This window comes from Phaenicophaeus curvirostris, chromosome 5 (assembly GCF_032191515.1).
Source record: "Phaenicophaeus curvirostris isolate KB17595 chromosome 5, BPBGC_Pcur_1.0, whole genome shotgun sequence".
Lineage (NCBI taxonomy): Eukaryota > Metazoa > Chordata > Aves > Cuculiformes > Cuculidae > Phaenicophaeus > Phaenicophaeus curvirostris.
Window position 1 is genome coordinate 18,111,833 of NC_091396.1, and position 9,802 is coordinate 18,121,634.

The following is a 9,802-nucleotide window of genomic DNA, read 5'->3' on the forward strand; positions in this document are numbered from 1 at the left end:
ATATATATATAGATGGTTTGGTTTTTTAAAAAATACCAAAAAACAGGCCAAATTTCCTACCAGCTCAGTAAGTGACATCAATGTCCATCATTACATTGATGTCTGTGGCTCAGGATCGAGTCCCAGTCACTGTGTGTGAACAATTTACTCTGGATTTCTTCACACACATTCTTCCTCCACATTAAGAGAGAAAGAAAGCAGAAACCATGTCACATACCTTCTTCCTGAGCTTCAGGTGGCAAGTGTCATGGAACAAGAAGCAACAGCAAGCAATGAAATGAAAACAGAAAAGTGTTAGAAACTGGTATTGGGGTGAGCTTGGGCCTGGAATAAAAAGTGATTAGAAAGTGATGGAGAGATGTTACATGGAATGGAAATGGATGGCTTTGGAAGATAACACAACGGGCAAGCAAAAGTGGAGGGATACACCTCAGAGGAGAAAGTCATGCAAATTAAAAAACAGGAAGTCACCTGCCTATTAATTTCATATTAATCCTTAAACCTAAAAGGACACAGTAAGGGAAGGAAGGAGAAAAGCAAGAAGAAATGCTTCTCCTTCTAGGAAGGCTTGTCTGTAGGAGCAACACCCCTTGGTTACTCTTTGGACATTTGACAAGGCATGAAGAATGGAGCATGAGTAGCACCTTCACAACCCTGGCTCTGCCCCTCCAGGCAGGACTAGAGACCCAATGATGACTGGAGGCACCTCTACAACCCATTTCACATGTCTGTTTTCATTTTTTGAGCCCTTAATTCCCTCAGAAGCACCGCTAGAGCAATTAGAGAAATAAGGATAATGTACATTAGGTCAGGAACTACTCTGAGCACAGCTACAGTAGCACCTCTCTTCCCACCACCACTGACGGGAATTAACCAGTTACAGCAGTTTAGGGGAACCCATGACTAAAAAAAAAGCTGGTGTGTATAAAATCCTCAAGATGGACATTTCTGCACAGGGGCGAGTCTCCATCTCAGAGCTAGTCTTTTACCCTCCATGTGCAAATATTCCACCTCCCAGTGAAGGCTTTTGCTTTTGACCCCCTAGAAAATATCTTGGACACTTGTCTCTGTCCGAGTCACCTTGGGAACATGGAGGATAACAACTAGCTGCACTTGCCTGAACTGAAGCCAACATGTCAAAAGCGCTCAGCAAAGACACTGATACATCTTCAAAATCTTTCTCTCCCTGCTGCCTACACAAGTTGAAACAACTCAGGTAAGAAGGGCTTTTCATGCTCCATCTTTCCAGATCTGCACTCTGCCTCCTGCAGCTTGTCAAATCACCTTTTGCCAACTAAAAGTATATTAAAAACTTCATCTTTGCCAGTCAGTTCTCTGCCTTGGCTTTTCCATCCTTGGCAGTGCCCTATTAGGTGCTCCACAGGAGCTGGGTATACTGCTCTTCTTTTAATTTTTAAAATTTAAACCAAATACACGGATATTGCCAAAATGAGAATGCCAGGATTTCACAGATGATAAGTTGGATGGGCTCTGCACCAGTCCCTGCTCTAAAATGCTCTGAGTTTACAGACAGCTTAGCTCTCAGCTTTACAGCTATCCCCTATGGCTCATACAAATACTGCATTTTACTGTAACGTGACAGCTCAGCACATTCTGGACCTAGTTTGTCCAGTTTTTATGGTTTCTGACTGATCTACTGATCAAGTGTTTCAGATAACCTTTAGCGGCAAGTGCCAAAGAGAAGGGTGAAATACAGACAAGGAAAAAGCAGGATCAAGAATCAAAGAAAGAAAAATTACGTTCCAAGTTTTTTTGTTACCTTCTTCTTCGTATTCCTCTGCATTGAAATAGGGGAGGGGGGGAAAAAAGCAGACAGATCAAGCATCAGCCTTGACACATCAGTAGGATATTATCCACGGTAGAGCCCTTTTTGTTCACAGGGATGACAGGAAAGATGGTCTCTGAGAGACCTCTTTCAAGTCAGCAAGTAAAATAGCAAATAAAATTACTTTGAGAGGGAAAAAAAGAGGAGGTAGAAAAGGAGAAGGCGGCAATATTGTATTGATTTTTTTCCTTGGGAAACTCAGGCATATACACATGTTAAATGGAAAAAGGAGTCAGAGAGGGCTTTTGAGTGTAAGAAAAAAGCAGTAGAAACTTGTGCATGTATATGTATATCTCCTGTATGTATTGTGGGTTTCTATGTTTTAAAACAGATAATATTATGTATACAAAAGCCACAAAAAAAATTTGCCAGCAGATGGCAGTGCCCCTACAAAAAAAAACCCCAGTAGTGACCCCTACAACCAGGGCATCAATTTGGGGCTATAAGTTGCGCAAAATCACCAGAAGCTGGTGACAGTCAGACAGACAAACACACCAAAAAAAAAAAAGACATCAGATTTTCACCTTCTGTGAAAATATCAACATTGGGCAGAAAAGAGAAGGTGCACACTACCAGCGAATGTTCCAGGCTTGCATGAAAGCAATTAGAGACAGATTTAAGACTTACCCTCTCCTTGCTCCCTGTGAGAGAGAAAAAAAGGTTATTTAAACAAGACAAATAGTCCTTCCACTCCATATTATCACCAAGCATTACACTATATACTGAAGCAACCCAATGCACTGTTTAAATTCTGTTTGTTTTAATTTCCTCCATTCTCCCTCTGTTATTCCAGGAGCTATTTAGTTTTTAGATGAGTAAAGTGACTGGGTTTGGGTTTTATTTTAAATAGTGTTCCTCATTCTAGTGGTGTGTATGGATCCATACCAGGAATAATCCTACTGCCACAGGGCTATGACATGATGCCTATGCTTAAGTGTTCTGCAGGGGCTGATGAAGCTGGACCTCAGCCCCAGTGCGCCAGGCAAGTCAGTAGCTGACGGAGTCCAGACTTACTACAGGCTCTCTGAACCTTAGAGCTGTCTAATAAAAATTTGGAATAAGCCAGACACTACTCAACGATTATCTCGTGGCTGTAGCAACTTCAGTCTTGTGGTCTGTTTCCATTCCTTAGCCTCACTCGTCAGCTTCTTCTGCTCTACCATTGCCTTGCGTGAAACCCAAAGCCCAGAACAACCCTGGGGCCAGACACTAAACAATGGATGTGTCAGTAAGAGATTGCTTGAAATAGGTGTCCAATCTCACCTTTGTAATTTTGTTTTTAAAGCAGCCTGGACAAAATTACAAAGGTCGAGCTAAGCCTGTCTTGTAGCAGAGAAGGGGACTAAGTGACCACTGCAGGTCTGTCCATGATGTCTCTGATCCCACAATTGCCCTAAATCTCCGCTTCCCACTTATTGATGCATAAACGTCAAATGACTCCATTGGATTTGGTCATATTACTGTAGGTTTGTTAAACCGGGGCAGAAGGTGGCTCTTCTACCATCCTGTGTGCTTAATTCCTCCTTCTCCAGGTGTAGTGCTGCAGCCACTGAGCACAGGCTGAGCAGGATGCAGGTGTTTGGAGGGTGTCCCATGTTGGACAGGTTTGGTATCAGGTGAACTTTGATCGACCATTTGACACCTAGAATCTCAGATGTCCCTTCCTCACTGCCTCAGGGGGCTTCAGGCCATGCATGGAGCAGGACTCAGCATCTCCTCCCCACTGGGATGCTCTCACTCCATCGTGTGGAGCCAATCTGAACTATGAACATGAAGGCAGCTTTCTCTCTACTTACACTTCCTCGGTATCAGACATGTTGGCAGTGAGTTTCTAGACAAAACATGGAAAGAAAGGGGGAAAAAAGAGAGAGAGAGGAAAAAAAAAGGAGTTATTAGTGGGAGTGCCTCCTCAGAAAGGCCAAGGCAGAGCAGATGGGTTGACACACAAGGACAAAAAAAATCCAATCATCCGCTTTCCCACACAGCAGCCTATCCCTCACGAACACTGCCATTTTGAGAGCAGCACAGACATTTGCCAGCCAGGTCAGAGGAGAAGGAGAGAGGAAGAGGGAAAGATCATCTGGAAAGACGTGCCCCGTCAACCTGGCTTTAAGTTACATAATCTCCAAAGCTCAGGGAAACGGGTGTCCTCTTGCTCCCATCTGACATTTCCATTGCTCCAGCAAGATCAGAGAAATTTTTCCTTCTGTTACACTACCACAAGTGGGAAGGCACCAGCTCCAAAACGTTAGCGAGAGTTAAGAATATAAAATAACTGAAACTACAATATACCCAGACATAATCACTTATTTGTCAGGACCCAAAACTGCCTTAAATAGTAGTGTCTGGTTTATACAGCTGATGAATGAATGAAAAATTATCTGTTGATAAGTTTAGGATGAGAACTGGCCAAAAACCTCGTTAGAATCATAGAATGGTTTGGGTTGGAAGGGACCTTACAGATCGTCTAGTTCCACCCCCCTGCCATGGGGAGGGACACCTCCCACTAGATCAGGTTGCTCAGAGCCCCATCCAGCCTGGCCTTGAACACCTCCAGGGATGGGGCAGCCACAACTTTTCTGGGCAAACTGTGCCAGCGCCTCACCACCCTCACAGTAAAAAACTTCTTCCTAATATCTAATCTAAATCTCAGCTCTTTCAGTTTAAAACTGTTACCCCCTCATCCTATCCCTGCACTTCCTGACGAAGAGCCCCTCCCCAGCTTTCCCGTAGGCCCCCTTTATGTACTGGAAGGCTGCTGTATGGTCTCCCTAGAGCCTTCTTTTCTCTAGGCTAAAGAAGCCCAGCTCTCTTGATCTGAGATGTAATTGCCTGACTAGGCAATCCATATCAGTGTAACCAGTTATGCTTATTACAACCAATCCTCACACCATGGGGCAGAAGTGAACATGTCCACGACACTGTCATGGCTTGCATTTCTGCACAGCCCCAGCTGGGGCTGCAGTCAGAACACCACCCACGAGACATGCAGCCAGGGAAATGTGAGGGCTGGATACAGCCACTCCGCCGATTTTTGACAGACCTCAAATGTGAGTATCAGAGCCTCAGCTGGAGTCAGAGGGAGCAGTGCTGCTGTTCAGGGAGCATCATGGTAACATCACACACTGCACCAGGTGCAGTGATGGCAGCACCTGGCTCTCCTAAAAGTATCGACAGCCCTGAGGTCAGGGGAAGGGTGTGTGGAAGGACTCCCCAAACTTCCTCCATATCCACAGCAGGTCTTAAATTAGAAAGCCAAGACCTTTCTTGCTGGGAAACCTTAGCCATGACTTTCATTACTTCATTACTCAGCTGATATATGAGAGATATCTTGAAGGAGCAGGTGGGATGACTTGGGTTCAAAAGGAACAACTGCAGCTCAGCAGCTTTCTATTTCAGAGGAAGGCAGTAATCCCATAGCCTCCAACCCTGCCCTATAAGGGATCCTCTCCATTCCCCAGGAATGAACCTAGGCACCATGTACTAACACAAACAGGATTTAAAACTCCCATGTTCTAAACAGCAATAAACAGCCAGCATTTTTTTTTTCTTCTAGTTCCTCATTTATCCTCTTTTTGAAATTCAGCATTGGCCTGGAAGTAATACCGGCACTGGCTATGTTATGAACCAATCTAGCAGCTGGACAGGAGAATGATCTACTGTTAGGACACATGAGATCTGGGTTCAATCTGGGTTCTTGGTCTCAGGCTGCTTTTAACTTGGTAGCTGTGACTGCTCACTCCTCAGGTGCAACAGCCATCCCAAAGAGTACTTTGGAAACTCTAACCACACCAGGCAGGAGGAATCCTGAAGGAATTTCAGCTCTGCAAAAAGCTTTTCTGCTGCATCAATTCCTACTGCTTCTTCTGTTACTTACTTGGATGCTACAACACCTCTGGTCTCTCTTCCCTGGTCTTTTTTATCCAGATGATCAAATCTTCAGGATAAAGACTTCCACTTACCATCTGCACAGTGGCTAGCAGTGTAATAGGTTTGCAGTCTCATTTCAGCCTCCAAAAATTATTCAAGTTATTAGTAATAACTTCTGATAATATGTTAGTTTATGCAGTGGGACAGCAGAGCTTCTCCTGGCAAAAGCTTGTAGAAGGAAACTGCCAGATACTCAGATGTTGTCTCCTTCCAATATGCATTATCTCTAAAGATTCAGGGCAACGGCCAATCTTCCCACTGATTCTGCGTTTAATTTATAAATCCAGATTTCCATCTTCTCAAGGTGGAGTTAAAAAGAAGAGGACTTTTAAAGGGCTCTAGGCTAAACTCTTCTTCCCTCTCACTTGAGTGGCAAGAAGAGTAATATTGCTCAGTGCTGGACAAGAAATCAGCTTGAGTGCTCTGCACATACATACAGGAAGCAAATGTCTGTTCTCTGTAAGGTAGGCACATAATGCAGCACATACTGTTCTTTCCAAGGCAATTGAAGTCAACGAGTGTCTTTGCAATCAGGCTTTCTACTAACAGTTATTGGAATGAGCTCATCCAGTCTCCTATTTAGCTCTAGGGACATCTTGCTGAGGACTGTCACATTGGCTGTTCCCCTACACCCTTCCATATTTGTTAATCCAAGTGCTGCAAATGGGATTTTGCACGTCCGCATGCTATAAAAGTTGAGCGAGAATGCCAGCATCCTTGACACTATAGGATGTTTTATTGCATGTCCATGTGCTATAAAAGCTGAGTGAGAATGCCAGCATCCCTGACACCATAAGACCCACCCTGAGAGGGTTTCTGGGCCCCAGATAAAATGAATTAATAACAAGTCATTGGCAGACTCTGTGCAGAGATGAGCCAGATGCAGAAACCTCACAGGTTAAGGCAGAGGGGACAAAAAAATCCAAGGGAGGATGCAGATACCAGCCTTGCCAAGGGTTAAACATTCAGTCCCATTTGGTCTCTCTGCCAGGAGAAGCTGACATTTAAGGCTGTAGCTGAATGCCAGAAAGGTCTTGCATCAAGAAGGACAAGGTGTCTGTCTGCTTTGTGGCACTCAAAAGCCATCTGGTCCCTCAAAACCAAGGCAAAATGCAGATCATAACAGCAACAGCCACCTGAGATGAGAAAGGTTCTTTAATGCCCAGCCACTGTCCACGTAGCTAACCCTGTCATCAAAGCAGCCAACAAAACCAAACCGTATTTACATCCAAAAGGTAATAAAGCAAGCAATCTGCTAAGCAATATTTTTTGCAGTTAGGATTATGTTTGCTAAAGGCAATGGAAAGTCTCCAGCTGGCTCAGGATTACCATTGGATAGAAATTACTTTGCACAAAGCAAATGCAGCCTAAGATTAAGGTTGTTAGCACCTTAAGGCAATAACTGGGTTTTGTTTGTACAGTAGCAGAAAAATGGGGTCTGGTCTTGACTGAGGTTTAAGGATGTAATAAAATCAAGTAATTAATATTGCCCACTGTTTGGTAGGAAATCAAAAAACATTGGAAAGTTTTGTCAAACCAAAAACTTCCTGCCTGCTCCCACCCGTTAAAGGGAAAAGCAAATATTATTTTCCACATTTTGTTTAAGCTAAGCGGATCATGGCTGGAGGACAAACACCCCAGTCCTCACTAGACTGAGGGGGGCAGGAGCACTGCATCCCTTTTGGCCCCAAATGCTCCTGCCCTTGGCTGAAAGAGCAGAGCCAGCACATCCCAAGAAGCCTCTTAACAGCTGAGAATGCGCCCAGGAGGGCAAATGGGCTGCCTTGCACCTTTGGGCTGTTCCTGGAAATAACCCACCCATCAATCATCCCCTCCCAAACCAGGCCATACAAGGGAGGCAAGGCAGCAGGAGCCATATGGAAAGCAGGACAGACAAAAGTGTCCATGCATGGTCAATGGGACCTGGCAGGGACAGCTAGGGTTACAATCCACTGGGAACCACATGGCCATGCTTTCCCAGCAGGAGCCACTGCAAACCCATTGCATCTATTATTTTTATGTACATACATATATATATTAAAAAATACATGTGTTGTATATATCTATTAAATATATAAATATATACTTTTCTGTATAAAATGTATATACATATACTTTTTTTAATATGTATTTCTTCTAACCCTTTGCCTCCTCCCTTTGTCTCTGAAGTGCACAGTACTTTCCAGCAGAAAGTGTTTCTTTTCCCCGGGGCTGGGGAGTGAAGGGCCCACTGCAGCACTGCCGCTGAAACAGGACAGCAGGACACAAGCGGTGCTGCAGGCTCCACTGACATATAGCAAAATCCTGATTCCCTGCCCCAAAGTGTGCCCTTTATCCTCATCTTCAGGGTGATATGATCTGTCTGATCCCTCCATGGTGTTTGCTAGGAACAACAAGACTGAGATAGAGAACTAAAAGACAATGATCATACTCTAGCTTGTATATGCTATCTTTCCCCTGGTCTTGTGCGCACAAGGGACAGCTGCCTGCCCCAGCAATTGCCTACATCTTCACTGGAACTCTCCCGTGCCAGCGGCACAGCTCCCATTCAGACTGCTGGCACAGGAGCCACCGGTGCTGGTGACACTCCTGCCTTTGCAGGATACACCCCCTACACCCCCTAAGAGCGAGGAGCTCTGCCCTGTGGGACAGCTGCAGGCTAGTGGGGAAGATGCCTCCCACTCAGAGAGGGAAGCCACCCACACCAGGTAGTCAGGCCAGCAAAGCAAATGGCTTTGAAATCATGCATACAGGGAGCATCCCATCACCACTCTGAATTTAAATCCCTCCTGCCCCTCCACGTGCATGGGAAGTTTCTCTCCCAATTTTCTTCTTTTCTGTGGGAGTGGGCAGTTTTCCATGACCGCCTTTGTGTTTCTCAGGTCTCCCTCTACCCCAACACTCCACAGCTTTCCTTGCTTGACAGCAGCTCCCTGGTGATCTTGCCTTTCATCCCTCAGACCTCAGCCATCGCTTTCTCCTGGAGACAGGCAAAGAAAAGTCAGTGCTTCCCTCACACTGCTGGAGGGAGTTTTCCTGAGTGCCCCAAGAGATACCACTTCATTCTCAGCCTCACACTTTGGTTTTAGAAGGGTCTTTCCTTCCACCACTGATACTTGAAAGTTCAGAGCACATGAACCTCTGCACATGACACAAGCTTTGTGTGATGCCTAACAAAAGTTAGGAAGGAAAAGTGCTTTTTCCTTAGGATCCCATGATTCCCCCAACTCCACACACACACACACACACACACACACACACACACGGTGCTTCTTCATTCAGACCAAGACTCAGCCGCGCTATGGTTTTACCTGCCAGCAGCATCCCTTGCTAGGGCTTCTGCTTACCTGGGAGGAACAGAGAGAAGCACAGAGCTCCCTGATGAAGTGGACAGGCAGGCTGGGATCTGCGAGCGTCCCAAGGTGATGCAGCTCTCAACTTATAGTGACATTTGATCATCTGCAGGAGCCGATTGGCCCCAGACCCCCTGCACTGGGCAGGGAAGGAAGCAGGGACAGGGTGGGGGGTGGAAGGAATGTAGAGGGGGGAGCAAGGAAAGGGGGGGAAAAATGTCATACCATGTATAGGAGCAGCTGGTAGGATTGCACAGATGATGCTAAGATGGGAGGGACGTGTTTGGAGGAAAAAAAACCTCCTGGGCTTATGTTTCTATATTTACAACCCCACTAGGCAGGCAGAGCTTAAAGAGGGGTATCTGAGGCAAAGGCACCTCAGAAACAAATTGCGGGGGCCCAGCAGCTACATGGTGCATGGTTGCTGCTTAAAGCTGGTTGTGGCACCCTGGCTTGTTCAGTCTCAACACACAGCAGCAGCCTCAGCTTTCCCAGACAGGCAGGGGCTCTTTCCTGTTGTCCGTCTACATGTAAACGACCTCAGTTGTGCTGCAGGGCTAGAGCCTGCAGAGGGCTTAGGAACGTGTTTCTACCTTCCAGCGCTCTTTGAAGCAAGTGGTCTTGAGGCATGTGAGAAGTCAGAAGCACATAACACACATTGTGTGTGTGTGTT

The 9,802-nt window shown here is 45.6% G+C and overlaps 1 long non-coding RNA gene across 1 annotated transcript; it reads right to left on the reverse strand.

Annotated features, from left to right (window-relative positions):
* Positions 1 to 2,393: 2,393 nt before the first annotated feature.
* Positions 2,394 to 9,306, reverse strand: LOC138720656 (uncharacterized). Its single transcript, XR_011337451.1, has 3 exons — positions 9,124 to 9,306; positions 3,643 to 3,677; positions 2,394 to 2,487 (listed from the first exon to the last, which is right to left on the reverse strand). It is a non-coding gene; the product is annotated as an uncharacterized lncRNA (long non-coding RNA).
* Positions 9,307 to 9,802: the final 496 nt, after the last annotated feature.